The following is a 15,089-nucleotide window of genomic DNA, read 5'->3' as shown; positions in this document are numbered from 1 at the left end:
TTTATATATAACAAAACTAATTATATAATTTTAAAATTTATATAAGATATTAATATAAATGATAAGAAAAATTTACAAATTTTTTAAAAGATATTCATGTAATTACAACTATTATTAATCATTTAAGTTTGAAGTTATGATAACTCGGTAGGGTAAATCACAATTAAGTTTAAATACAATGTCTTTCAGATTAAATTTAAAAAAATTATAAATAAAAATATATTATAAGATAATATTAATTTATTTACAGCATAATAGGCAATTTCATAAACTATAACAAAAGAATAACGCTAATTATAAAAATATAAAAAAACTTCCCATATTTACAAATATTAAATTATTATAACATGATATTATGATTATATATATTTTTAGTTTAAAATTATTTTAACTTACGAACTCTAAGTTGTGGCCTATTAGTCGAGTGTTTATCTCCTCTTTAATTAGGTTCAAGTCATTGTTGTACCAAAAATAATATTTCAATTTACACATTAAATTTCAGTAACATATTAATATTATTGTATAGTAAATACTAAATAATGTATAAAAATATTATTATTATTATAGGTTTTATTATATATGCTCTTTTGATATAATATTTAGAACTACCTATAGTCCTTCTCTAACCCTTAAATAAGATGATAATGCACTTCAATGCACTTGAACTCACGTCCTCCTAAACTAATAACAATATCGATACTAATCGAACTAAGACTTACTCCACAACTAATAGTTAACTGTTCATAAAAATAAAAAAATTATAAATCTCATCATTAAATTGTAGAAAACTGCTTAAGCTATTAATCAGAATACTTTTTTTTAACACCCTTCATAACTGTCTTCTAACATCAACTGTAAATGAAATTACGACTCGTATTCATAAATGTCATCAACTTTTAGGTGAGATTACGACTAGTATATAGTAGAGGTGTGCATGGGCCAGGCGGCCCGACCCGGCCCGAAGGCCCGTCCAAAAAATGGGAGGTTTGGGTAAAAATATAGGCCCGAAAAATGGGCTTAGATAAAAAAACGAGGCCCGTTTAAAAAATGGGCCGTGCCTCAGTAAGTTTTTTAGCCAGGGCCTGCCCTACCAAATTGATTTTAATATTAAATTATTTTAAAATTTTTTATTTTTAATTTTAAGTAACTTTAGTACTTTTACTTTACTCTTTTAGTTGTTTTTAATGTTATTTTGATATTGTAAAACTTTTGTTATTAATATAATTTAGTTCTTAATTTAGTTCTAATTTGTTTTAAATTTTCAATTTTAATATAATTACTTTTTATTATATTTTTAATTTATGTATTATTTTAAGAATTATTTTAGTCTCATTTTTATTTTTTTGTTTTAATATTTGTTTTTATGTTTTAAATGTATTTGATTTATTATATTTTAAAGTTTTTATTTAATAAAAAAAGAAAAAAAATAATATGGCCGGGCCGGGCTCGGGCCTACCATTTTTTTCTTGGGTCGGGTTTGGACAAATTTATAGGCCCATATTTCGGGACGGGCCGGGCCTGGGCCTTGAAAGTGGGCCAAAATTTTTTTATGGACCCTACCCGAACCCGACCCAATCCGGCCATGCACACCTCTAGTATATAGACATAGGCCAACAATCTAACGACCATTTTTTGTAGCTTTACTTTATCCATTTAAGCAAGATTCTGGCGCTAATCAAAATCCAGTAAATGGCAAGAACGTGCAAATTTGAGGAAGAAAGAGACAAGTGGCCAAGTCACTGTCTGTCGGTCTGTTGACAGCGAAACAACATCCACTCAAATTTTTTGGCGAGCTGAGAAATATACGTTTTACAGTGCATACCAATTGAAATTGAGGTTAGTATTCTTTAAACCTCACTACAATATTTGTTGATCTTCAAGACAAGTTTGTTTGTGTTGCCAGAATTAATTTTCTTTACTTGGGCTTGCCTTAGTTAACCGTCTCTTGCTCCATGGATATTTTATTCGGATCCTATTGGTTGGGTTTGAAGAAATGGCTAGTAACAACTCTCCTATTTCCAAAAATAAGCACGTGGGATCAACATAAGGAAGGTAATGCTAGCATGACTGAGGTGGCTTTGATTCTACTTTTTTAGGGGCCCAATTGGCTATTGAAAATGAATAAATGGATACTAATCTTATTTCTTCACGGATGTGGCTAACTTACAGGATATGGGTTTTTCTATTGCTGGGATTAGGGAGTGTGGGATGCAGTGGAAGTGAAAGGTATTTCTATAAACAGGTTTCTTCTTGAGAAAGAGACTAGAGAAGATTTGCTAATAGAATCTAGTCCTTGCGACTTGAGTACAAGGAGTGAAGGTGAATGCCAAGTGAATATGATGCCTAAAAAATCCAAATCAAGAAAAGTTAAATCTATGTTTGAAAATGAATAACAAAGAATTGTGGAGCTTGGGTTTAAGAAAAAAAGGGAGAGGTAGGAAATATAAAAAATAGTTTTTCAAAACTTTTGTCATTGGGGGTAAATTGCAAATCACTCTTGATTTGGTTTTGAATTGCTTAATTGAAAAAATAAATTTTGGGAGGAAGCTATAGAGGTATGGCAACTTGAGAAAAATTGGGTCTTAGGGTCATTACTAATGAAGATAATGTTGTCGAAATCATTTTTAAATCGGGTTTTGGAAAATGGGAATCGACTTTAAGAAAAACGAAAACGGGAGTCGCCACCAATCTTTTAGGTGTGATTGGATTACCTTTAAAACATTTTGTTTTAAAATCATTAGTTTTGGTCTACGAAAGTCGAGAAAACGGATTCGGGAGTCGGTTACGTACGAGAAAGGGTTAGCACCCTCGTAACGCCCAAAAATTGGTACCTAATTAATTATCAAGTGTCTTTAATGTCGAAAATTTAACAAAAATTTTAGATGTAATCCTCTTTACAATATTTTGATTTTGAAAATTAGGGTTTATTTGTATCAAATGAATCAAAATATTACATCCAATAAGTTAGGACGCACTATGTTAAGACATTCGAGACTAAGTTAAACATTTTTGGAAATCCCTATCTTGAGACGTCAAAACGTCATATCCAGTAAATTTGGACACAACGCTTTGAAATTTCAAGACAGTTACTCGTATTTTGAAATCCTTTAAAAAATTTTAGAAAGGTGCTTGATTATTTGAACTCAACGAGAAATGTGGCAACCCAGTAAGTTAGGGCACTACCTTCTCGAAGTTTCCAAACATCAAGCATTGCTTTTATTTTTATAAAACTTATAAATATTGTTTTTAAATAAGCTTTTAGAGTGACAATTCTGTATTACAAAACATAGATATTCAAATAACGTATATCACAAAATATTATAGCACTTTATACAAATGCAATCACTATATATAGAGGGAAAAATAGAATAATAAAAATAATTATGCTAAGCAAATAGGAATATACCCAAAAAGAAAACATAATAAATGCACCAATTATATACAATATATCATAAATAAAACATTAGATAATAAATATAAAAATACATGGTAAATATTAATGTGTAAAATATGTATGAGTAAAAATAGATGACATGCATAAAAATGGATAAATGGAATCTACATAAAATATAAAATATACAGTCCAGTAATTTAATGTACACATGAATGGATTAATAAATGAAGTGATGCATGTAATGCCCCAATTTTCGGGAATTCTGTGAATGTTGACATAGGTTTAATTATGTTAGTGGGCCTCTAGAAGGCCCAAGCTTAAGATAGAACTCGGCAATTTTAGTTAATTTTTGTTCCATAAGAAAAAGGGGGTGAAATTATGAAATAAAACCTATGTGAAAATGTTTGAAAATGCTATAGGCTAAATTGAAGTGGCCAAATAAATAGGAGTGCAAAATAGGAGGATTTGCATGACAAACCTCCCATTTTACATGAAGTGGCTAACCATCATGTTGTTGTAGACAATATGAGCACTTGATATCCATAATTCATGGTACAAATTGATAATGGGTTAGGTAAATGTTCAATGATAATGGATTAGGTAAATATTCCATGATAATGGGTTAGGTAAATATTCCATGATAATGGTTTAGGTAAATGTTCCATGATGGGCATTTCATGTCTTTTGTATTAAAGAATTAAATGGATGAAATATGAAATTTTATTAAAAGAAAAAGGGGTGAAAAGAACAAAGTTTTGTCCATCTTTGTTCATCATAGCCTAAAGTTAGAGAAGAGAAAGGAGAGGAGAAAGCTCTTGAATATTCGGTCACTTGGAGGAGGAAAACTGAAGGTAAGTTCTTGGTACCTTGCTTCTATTTTGAGGTTCATGAGTTCTTCTTGATTCTACCTTAACTCTTGAAGCATATTTTAATTTTTAGTTGTGTTGTGAGCATTTAGTCATGAAATAAAATGAAGGAAATGGTTGTTGTTTCATGTTCTTTTGATGAAAAATGGAAGATAGGTGAAGTTGAGCCAAACAAATGAGCATGCATGTGCCTTAGATGCTAAGGGGAAAAATTGGCTAACATGTTGTGCTTTAAAATGATGAAATGGAGATTATACTTCAGTAAAATCATAGATATGTGATGATTGATTGGTGATATACATGTTTAAATAACAAGCATGCAAGTTAGGTGTGAAAGAGTGAATTTGGTAATAAATCTGCTTGGGACAGCAATAGTAACGTGACTTTGGAAAATCACCATAAATTGTGAGAGATGAATTAGAAGCTGAATAAATTATGTAATTAAATCTTGTTGAGTCTAGTTTCAAATGAAATAAACGAGACCATATTTTGAAATCTTTACAATGAGAAATTTGATTCGTAATGAAGAGTGGTCAGATTAGTCAAATAGTGAAACATGGGAAACTTTCAGAAAAATCTGGTATTGATTGGCTAAACCAAAAATTCTGAAAATTTTATGGATAGAAGATATATGAGTCTATTTTTAGGTAAAATTAACGGCACTTGATTTGGAGTTTCGTAGCTCCAGGTATAAATGATTTAGTGACTATTGTTCAGGAAGACAGCTCGCAGTGAGATTATGATTATGTGGTAAACATTGACAAAAATTTGTTAATAAGTTGCTTATTGATTTCTTATAAGCTTACTATGATCTGTAGGTGTGGTTGGCTGAATATTGTAAGGGGTTAATACATAGTTTGTATTTGAATAGTTAGATTAACGTGTTAGTAATCCAATTGTAGGCGGTTCGTGTGTGGATCTCATCAGCATATCGTCGCAAACAGGTGTGTAACTAACACCCTCTTTCTTAGTCTGGATCGACAAAAGTCGAAAAGCCGAAATGCCGAAAACCGGTATTTTGTAGATTTGCGAGTGTGCGAATGCTCGTGAGGTAAATCGAGTAATGTTTTGGTAAGCTGCAAAATTTGGATTGCAAAGTGCATGATTTACGTGCCTCGATATTTTTGGGCTTAATGGGCCAAAATTGGAATGATGGGCCAACGGCCCAATTCAAGAAGAACCCTCAAGACGTGATTCGTTAGTACGTGAAAAGTAGGAATATGCATGAAAAACCCTAAAATAGATAAATTATTGAAATACCTTTAAAAGTGGAAAATTTACGCTTTTACCCTAGTAGATAAATTACCAAATACTCCTAGGGTTAAATTGACCTAAATGCATGTTTGATCGTTGTTATTTATCGCATGCCATGTTGTTATTATCGATGCATGGGATTTGGATATTGACAGAGAAGTCTTGAAAGTGGCTTGTCCACGTCTTTGGAGGCTTTACCTCAATTTATGTTAATCGAGCGAAGAATCTTTGAATGTGTGAGTGTTAATTTGGGTGGGTTGAGCTATCCCACATGGAGTGTATGGCTGGTACGGGTGGAGTGTAGTGGTTGGTGGGTTGAGTAGTCTCCCAAATGGGCTTGCATATGTTATTGATGTTGCATGTATTTTGAAATGGGCCTATGGGCCATATTGTTATCCGAATAAGGGCTAAGGTCCGCTTTATTGTAATCGAAAAGGGCTCGGTCCAGACCATTATTACTGAATGGGCTTAGGCCCAATAGGCTTGACGACTTGGGCTTTGAATGGGTTTTCCTTACACTGAGTTTCCCCAAACTCACCCCTTTATTTTCATCCACGCAGAAATCCCTAACCATAGTGGGCTTGAAGTCGTGAGGAATTGAGTGGCCACCGCTCAAAGTTTAGTTTTCTTTTGGTGAAACTGGACATCCTTTTATTTACGTTTGAAGTTTTGGGTTTTTTAAATGTAATAAGGTCGCTTAATTATTTTTGATGGTTTTAATATGTGTTACTAAGATAGGTATTACTTATTTTAATTGTTGAAATTGGATAGCTTTAGGGCGCGTTTTCAAAAACAAAATTGATTTCAAAATAATACGACAACAAACAAAGCTTCCGCAATGAAATTATTTTCCAAAATTAATCACTTTTCCTAAAAATGAATTAATCAAAATCGGTTTCCTAGAAATATCCATGACGTTAAGGTGTGGCAATGGCGGTATGCATGTCAGGATTGGATCCGAAGGGAGCTTGGTATAGCAAATCCGATGGACTCACCATCTCTTTTCGGTTTCCTACCGGTGCATGACTTCCATTTACTTTAACCTATAATGAAATTATCTTTTAAAACACTAAGTAAGTTTTTTTTGGCCCAATAATATAAAATGTTTTGAACGCATGTCGGATCCGGTCATAACGTCTGGGCCGAGTCTGGGGTGTTACATTTAGTGGTATCAGAGCCTAGGTTGCAATAACTCGGCTGTGGAATGGGTTTACGAAAACAAAGATTTTTGAAAACGAAAATTTTATAAAGAATGCGAAAAACTCGATTTTCAAAATTTAGATCTTTAGAAGGTGGCATTCCGAATCTCTGGCTCAAGTCTGTAAGTATTACTCTAAACTTTTCTGAATATTTTCCTGAATTATCTGTCTGTACTAAAACCCTATTAGGATACTCTAGATAGGATGATACTGAAACCATAGGAAAATCTGATAAGAGACTAAAACTGTAGCTAGACTTCGATTCTGCGAAAACAAACTCTGAACTACTGTCTGATTCATAAAACATCTATAATAAACACTGGAATATTAATTGATGCATAAAAATTCATAATCAAGATAATACGATATGAGTACAAGAGGCCGTGGACGAAGCCGAGGAAGTACTCGAGCGAGATCTTCATAGTTTAGAACCCCTAGAATTAAGCTAGCTATCACTCTTTTCTGCTGCCAATGGATCGAGATGATACCCGACACCAGCATTTAGTTTAGATGAATACTTGAAAAGATGCCCTGAAATCGCACGGTTAGGACAGCGAATTTTTAGTCTTTAGAAAGAGTCTTTCTCCACGGAAAACATATAATATAAAGTACCAAACAGCCCGAGGAGTAGGCTTCCCGATGCTGAGCCCTCTTTTCATTGGTCTATAGTCAAAGAACTAGAGCCGCAGAAGACTCAACAGATTCATAATTAAGCTTGCTCCAGATTAGCCAACTAGCCCAAGGATTTTATTTCAAACGAAGCACTTGTTTTCTTATTAATTTCAGGGGCGGCGGCGTTCTTGAATGAAGTCTATCCGACGAACCGAATTAGAAGGTGATAACTCTCAATCGAAGGCGTACAATCATGCTTTGTTTCCTTCCCTTCACTTTGCTTGTTTCATACAGGACTCTTCTTTCTTTGAGGAACGGAACCCTCTTTAATCAATTGACTAGCCGAGATAGATGAGTTTCATAAAAGATGATTCTTTCGTATAAAAGGTATCCTACCGATCACTCTTGAGAGCTTCTCGTTACTTATAAAAAACTTTTTACTCAGAATTTGGCCTCAATCAAAATAGGTCAGGGGCGCGTCGGAACGGTCGGTGGCTGCTTAGTCTCATCCTATAGTCTAATCTCTTTGTACTGCTTTTTTTCAAAGAAGAATCATAATCGTTATTTTAATAATCTATAATTATATTTATTTTAGGGCCCTATTTTTTTATTTTTAGGAGGATTATAATGAGGAGGATGATAGACCCAGGGCCGGAGCAAGTTGGGTTGGGGTATAGAGCCTGGAATGCTGCACTTCAAGCTTCTTGTAATATTGTGCCATATGTACATTGGGAGTGAAAATGAAAAGAAGCTATTATGGGATCGGCTAAGAAGTTCTTTATCAATCACTTATACTTTTCTAGCTGGGTAGGGAAATCAATGCTTCACACCTCATAGGGGGAAGCCTTTTTTAAGCTTAAGCGGAGAAAGACTCGTCGAGTAGTGTCCCTAATCGAATGAGTGGCTACACGCTCTATTCGAGACATATGCCGGTGGTGGATGCACCGGTACCACCGACAACAGAGGTAGAGTCTTATGACCGCGATGCCGGGGATGATGCCCTGTCACAGGCAATGCTTCGTGTTCTGGAAAGGGTTGCCGGGGCAAGTGCGGGCAATGGAGTTCGGGGATCTATTTCTGAACGAATTCGGGCCAACAGAGCAAAGATCTTTAGGGGTGTGTCTGGTATCGCCTCGAATGTGGCAGAATATTGATTGGAGGCCACAGAACGGATTATGGACAACTTAGACTGCTCTGAGGAGATTGTGAGTGGGGTATCTGTACTAAGTCCTTTGGGTCACTTGGTTAGGGTAGACAAACTGTATAGGGATGTACCCTTGGAAACTCAAGGTAAGATTTTCCCTGGAGATCTGATGGAGTTACCGTTCGGAGAGTTTGATCTCATTTTGGGAATGGACTGGCTTGTTAAGCATAAAGCGACTCTAGATTGTGCTGCTAAACGAATAGTGTTAAGGACCACAAAGGATGAGGAGGTTATGGTGATAGGTGAGCGAAAGGATTATTTATCCAATGTGGTGTCGGCTTTAAGAGCTGAAAAGTGGATTCGGAAAGGTTGTGAGGCCTATTTGGCATTTGTAAGTCAGTCAGAAGAGGAGGAACTGACAGTGGATAAGGTTAGGACCGTAAAGGAGTTCTAAGATGTTTTTCCAGAAGAGCTTCCAGGATTGCCTCCGAACCGAGAAGTTGAGTTTGGAAAAGATTTGTTGCCTGGAACGGTGCCCGTATCCATCGCATCGTATAGGATGGCATTGAAGGAGTTAGTGGAATTAAAGACTCAAATTCAAAAGTTGTTGGATAGGGGCTTCATTAGGCCAAGCGTGTCTCCATGGGGAGCACCGGTGCTATTCATGAAAAAGAAGGATGGTACGATGCGGATGTGCATTGATTATTACCAGTTGAACAAACTGACGATTAAGAATAAGTATCTACTGCCAAGGATTGACGATCTGTTTGACCAACTTAGAGGAGCTTTTGTATTTTCCAAGATCAACCTTCGATCTGGATATTATCAGTTAAGGGTCAAGGAGGCAGATATCCATAAGACAGTATTCAGGACTCGGTATGGTCATTACGAGTTTCTGGTTATGCCATTTGGACTGACGAACGCTCCTGCAGCATTTATGGATCTGATGAATCATGTGTTCCAACCATTTTTTTATCAGTTCGTATTCGTCTTTATTAATGATATCCTGGTATTTTCTGAAACTGAAGCGAAACATGATGAGCATCTCCGTATAGTGCTGCAAGTGTTAAAGGAGAAGGAACTCTTTGTGAAGTTTAGCAAGTCTGAACTTTGGTTGAGGGAGGTAACCTTCTTAGGACATGCGGTCTCTACTGAGGGGATTAAGGTGGACCTTCGAAAAATTGAAGCGATTTTGGAGTGGAAGCCGCCTAGGTCAGTGTCGAAAATACGGAATTTCCTAGGACTGGCAGAATACTACAGAAGGTTTGTGGAAGGTTTTTCTGTGATGGCAGCACCTCTGACAAAACTCATAAGGAAAGGAGTACCGTTTGTATGGACTGAGAAGCAGTAGGAAGCTTTTGAGAAGTTGAAGAAAGTTCTGACTGAAGCACCTGTGTTGATTCAGCCGGAGTCTGGGAAGGATTTTACTGTGTACAGTGACGCATCACATGCGGGTTTGGGCTGCGTGTTAATGAAGGAGGGTAAGGTGGTTGCATATGCATCACGACAGCTTAAACCTCACGAAGGGAACTATCTTACTCATGATTTGGAGTTGGCGGCAGTGATATTTGCACTTAAGATTTGGAGACATTACTTGTATGGAGAGAGGTGTATTATATACATAGACCACAAGGGTCTTAAGTATTTGTTGACTCAGAAGGAGCTGAACCTTAGGCAAAGGAGATGGATTGAGTTGCTTAAGGATTATGACTATTCGATCGAGTATCACCAGGCAAGGCTAATGTGGTAGTCGATACTCTAAGTCGTAGAACTGTATCTGGTCTGAGAGCAATGTTTGCTCGTCTGAGTCTGTATGATGATAGAAGTCTGTTGGCTGAGTTGTAAGTGAGGCCAACCTGGGTAGATCAGATTAAGAAAAAGCAATTGAACGATGAGTCTTTGGTCACTCGTTTTCAACAAGTTTAGGAATGGGAAACTTCTGAGTTTGGGTTAAATGGCGAAGGAGTTCTGTGTTTCCGAGGAAGAATTTGTGTTCCGAAGGACTCTGATTTGAGGCAGACAGTATTGAAGGAAGCTCATGGAGGACTTTATACCATGCATCCTGGAGGGAACAAGTTGTATCACGACTTGCGAGAATTGTATTGGTGGCCTGGACTTAAACGAGAAGTAACGGAGTTTGTAGGGAAATGTCTGACATGCCAGCAAGTGAAATCTGAGCATCAATTACCCTCTGGACTGTTACAGTCAGTGAAGATACCACTTTGGAAGTGGGAGAGGGTAACCATGGACTTTGTGAGTGGGCTGCCCTTGACACCATCAAAGAAAGACTCGGTGTGGGTGATTGTGGATAGGTTGACCAAATCGACCCATTTCATACCTGTTCGTACTGACTTTTCACTTCAAAAGTTAGCCAAGTTGTATGTAGCGGAGATTGTGCGACTTCATGGAGTCCCAGTTTCAATTATTTCTGATCGGGATCCCAAATTTACATCTCGGTTTTGGAAAAAGTTGCATGAGGCGTTGGGGACGCGATTGAATTTTAGTACGGCTTTCCATCCCAGACTGATGGTCAATCGGAAAGGGTTATTCAAATTCTGGAGGACATGTTGAGGGGATGCGTGATTGATTTTCGAGGTAGTTGGGAGAATTACTTGCCATTGGCAGAATTTGCGTACAATAACAGTTACCAGGCGAGTATTCAAATGGCACCGTATGAAGCACTGTATGGACGAAGGTGTCATACACCTAGTTGTTGGACTGAACTAGGAGAGCGACAAGTTCTTGGACCAGAGTTGGTCGTTGATACTGAGGATAAGGTCAGAATAATTAGGGACCGGTTAAGAGAAGCATCTGATAGGCAAAAGTCGTATGCAAATTTGAAACGTAAGGAGATTGAGTACTCAGTAGGTGATATGGTTTTCTTAAAGGTTTCTCCTTGGAAGAAAATATTAAGGTTTGGTAAGAAGGGCAAGTTGAGTCCGCGGTTCATTGGGCCTTATCGGGTTTTGAAGCGAGTAGGCCCAGTGGCTTATCAATTGGAATTGCCTCCAGAGTTAGACAGGATTCACGATGTTTTTTTCACGTCTCCATGTTAAGGCGTTATCATTCTGACCCTGCTCATGTCATGCCAGTTGCAGAAATTGAAGTTCAGACTGATTTGACCTTTGAGGAGGAGCCTACGCAAATATTGACTCAAGATGTTAAGGTTCTCAGAAGGAAATCTGTCCTGTTAGTGAAAGTGCTTTGGCGTAATCATGGCAAAGAGGAAGCCACTTGGGAGCTAGAAGAGGCGATGCAACAGTAATACCCTCAATGTTTGGATCAGGTAAATTTCGAGGACGAAATTTCTTTAAGGAGGGTAGAGTTGTAACGCCCCAATTTTCGGGAATTCTGTGAATGTTGGCATAGGTTTAATTATGTTAGTGGGCCTCTAGAAGGCCCAAGCTTAAGATAAAACCCGGCAATTTTAGTTAATTTTTGTTCCATAAGAAAAAGGGGGTGAAATTATGAAATAGAACCTATGTGAAAATGTTTGAAAATGCTATAGGCTAAATTGAAGTGGCCAAATAAATAGGAGTGCAAAATAGGAGGATTTGCATGACAAACCTCCCATTTTACATAAAGTGGCTAGCCATCATGTTGTTGTAGACAATATGAGCACTTGATATCCATAATTCATGGTACAAATTGATAATGAGTTAGGTGAATGTTCCATGATAATGGATTAGGTAAATATTCCATGATAATGGGTTAGGTAAATGTTCCATGATAATGGTTTAGGTAAATGTTCCATGATGGGCATTTCATGTCTTTTGTATTAAAGAATTAAATGGATAAAATATGAAATTTTATTAAAAGAAAAAGGGGTGAAAAAAACAAAGTTTTGTCCATCTTTGTTCATCATAGCCTAAAGTTAGAGAAGAGAAAGGAGAGGAGAAAGCTCTTGAATATTCTGTCACTAGGAGGAGGAAAATTGAAGGTAAGTTCTTGGTACCTTGCTTCTATTTTGAGGTTCATGAGTTCTTCTTGATTCTACCTTAACTCTTGAAGCATATTTTGATTTTTAGTTGTGTTGTGAGCATTTAGTCATGAAATAAAATGAAGGAAATGGTTGTTGTTTCATGTTCTTTTGATGAAAAATGGAAGATAGGTGAAGTTGAGCCAAACAAATGAGCATGCATGTGCCTTAGATGCTAAGGGGAAAAATTGGCTAACATGTTGTGCTTTAAAATGATGAAATGGAGATTATACTTCAGTAAAATCATAGATGTGTGATGATTGATTGGTGATATACATGTTTAAATAACAAGCATGCAAGTTAGGTGTGAAAGAGTGAATTTGGTAATAAATCTGCTTGGGACAGCAATAGTAACGTGACTTTGGAAAATCACCATAAATTGTGAGAGATGAATTAGAAGCTGAATAAATTATGTAATTAAAGCTTGTTGAGTCTAGTTTCAAATGAAATAAACGAGAACATATTTTGAATTCTGTACAATGAGAAATTTGATTCGTAATGAAGAGTGGTCAGATTAGTCAAATAGTGAAACATGGGAAACTTTCAGAAAAATCTGGTATTGATTGGCTAAACCAAAAATTCTGAAAATTTTACGGATAGAAGATATATGAGTCTATTTTCAGGTAAAATTAACGGCACTTGATTTGGAGTTTCATAGCTCCAGTTATAAATGATTTAGTGACTGTTGTTCAGGAAGACAGCTTGCAGTGAGATTATGATTATGTGGTAAACATTGACAAAAATTTGTTAATGAGTTGCTTATTGATTTCTGATAAGCTTACTATGATCTGTAGGTGTGGTTGGCCGAATATTGTAAGGGGTTAATACGTAGTTTGTATTTGAATAGTTAGATTAACGTGTTAGTAATCCAATTGTAGGCGGTTCGTGTATGGATCTCGTCGACATATAAATGCATCGCAAAGTGTGTGTAACTAACACCCTCTTTCTTAGTCTGGATCGGCAAAAGTCGAAAAGCCGAAATGTCGAAAACCGGTATTTTGTAAATTTGCGAGTGTGCGAATGCTCGTGAGGTAAATCGATTAATGTTTTTGGTAAGCTGCAAAATTTGGACTGCAAAGTGCATGATTTACGTGCCTTTGATATTTTTGGGCTTAATGGGCCAAAATTGGAATGATGGGCCAACGGCCCAATTGATAAGAACCCTCAATGCGTGATTCGTTAGTACGTGAAAAGTAGGAATATGCATGAAAAACCCTAAAATAGATAAATTACTGAAATACCTTTAAAAGTGGAAAATTTATAGTTTTACCCCTAGTAGATAAATTACCGAAATACTCCTAGGGTTAAATTGACCTAAATGCATGTTTGACTGTTGTTATTTATCGCATGCCATGTTGTTATTATCGATGCATGAGATTTGGATATTGACAGAGGAAGTCTTGAAAGTGGCTTGTCCACGTCTTGGAGGCTTTACCTCAATTCTTATTAATCGAGCAAACAATGTTTAAATCGTGGAGTGTTAAATTTGGGTGGGTTGAGCTATCCCCACATGGAGTGTATGGCTGGTACGGGTGGAGTGTAGTGGTTGCTGGGTCGAGTAGTCCCCCCAAATGGGCTTGCATATGTTATTGATGTTGCATGTATTTTGAAATGGGCCTATGGGCCATATTGTTATCTGAATAAGGGCTAAGGCCCGTTTATTATAATCTGAAAAGGGCTCGTCCATACCATCATTACTGAATGGGCTTAGGCCCAATAGGCTGGTGACTTGGGCTTTGAATGGGTTTTCCTTACACATCGAGTTTCCCCAAACTCACCCCTTTTATTTTCATCCACGCAGAAATCCCCAACCATAGTGGGCTTGAGTCGTGAGCGAATTGAGTGGCCACCCGCTTCAAAGTTTGGTTTTCTTACGTGAACTGGACATCCTTTTATTTACGTTTGAAGTTTTGGGTTTTTAAATGTAATAAGGCCGCTTAATTATTTTTATGGTTTTAATATGTGTTACTAAGATAGGTATTACTTATTTTAACTGTTGAAATTGGATAGCTTTAGGGCACGTTTTCAAAAACAACAATTGATTTCAAAATAATACGACAACAAGCAAAGCTTCCGCAATGAAAGTATTTTCCAAAATTAATCACTTTTCCTAAAAATGAATTAATCAAAATCGGTTTCCTAGAAATATCCATGACGTTAAGGTGTGACAATGGCGGTATGCATGTCTAGGATTGGATCCGAAGGAGCTTGGTATAGCAATCAGATGGACTCACCACCTCTTTTCGGTTTCCTACCGTGCACAACTTCCATTCACTTTAACCTATAATGAAATTATCTTTTAAAACACTAAGTAAGTTTTTGGACCAATAATATAAAATGTTTTGAACGCATGTCGGATCCGGTCATAACGTCTGAAATTTGGTTTGGGGTGTTACAATGCATATAATACAATATATCAATGTACATATATATATAAAATATGCATTTGAAAATGAATTATAAAAGTCTAAGATATTACATAACATATAAAATACATAACAACAATAATACATTAATTCTAAAAATATATGTATAATATAAACAATTGATAAGTAAAATGAGCATGTAATAAAAAATTGTGATATTTAATAATAAATTTAAAATATAATATACAATAAAAAATATATTTATATGAATAATA

General features: G+C 36.1%; 1 long non-coding RNA gene across 1 annotated transcript in view; it reads left to right on the top strand.

Annotated features, from left to right (window-relative positions):
- Positions 1–13,073: 13,073 nt before the first annotated feature.
- Positions 13,074–15,089, top strand: part of LOC128294092 (uncharacterized) — a 90,840-nt gene continuing 88,824 nt past the window's right edge. Inside the window, exon 1 of the long non-coding RNA XR_008284332.1 lies at positions 13,074–13,174. This is a non-coding gene — a long non-coding RNA (uncharacterized LOC128294092). The remainder of the gene's footprint in view (positions 13,175–15,089) is intronic.

The sequence above is a fragment of the Gossypium arboreum genome, chromosome 1, assembly GCF_025698485.1.
Source record: "Gossypium arboreum isolate Shixiya-1 chromosome 1, ASM2569848v2, whole genome shotgun sequence".
In the NCBI taxonomy this organism is placed as follows: Eukaryota; Viridiplantae; Streptophyta; class Magnoliopsida; order Malvales; family Malvaceae; genus Gossypium; species Gossypium arboreum.
The sequence above is the reverse complement of the archived record's forward strand: the minus strand, read 5'-3'. Positions and strand labels throughout refer to the sequence as shown.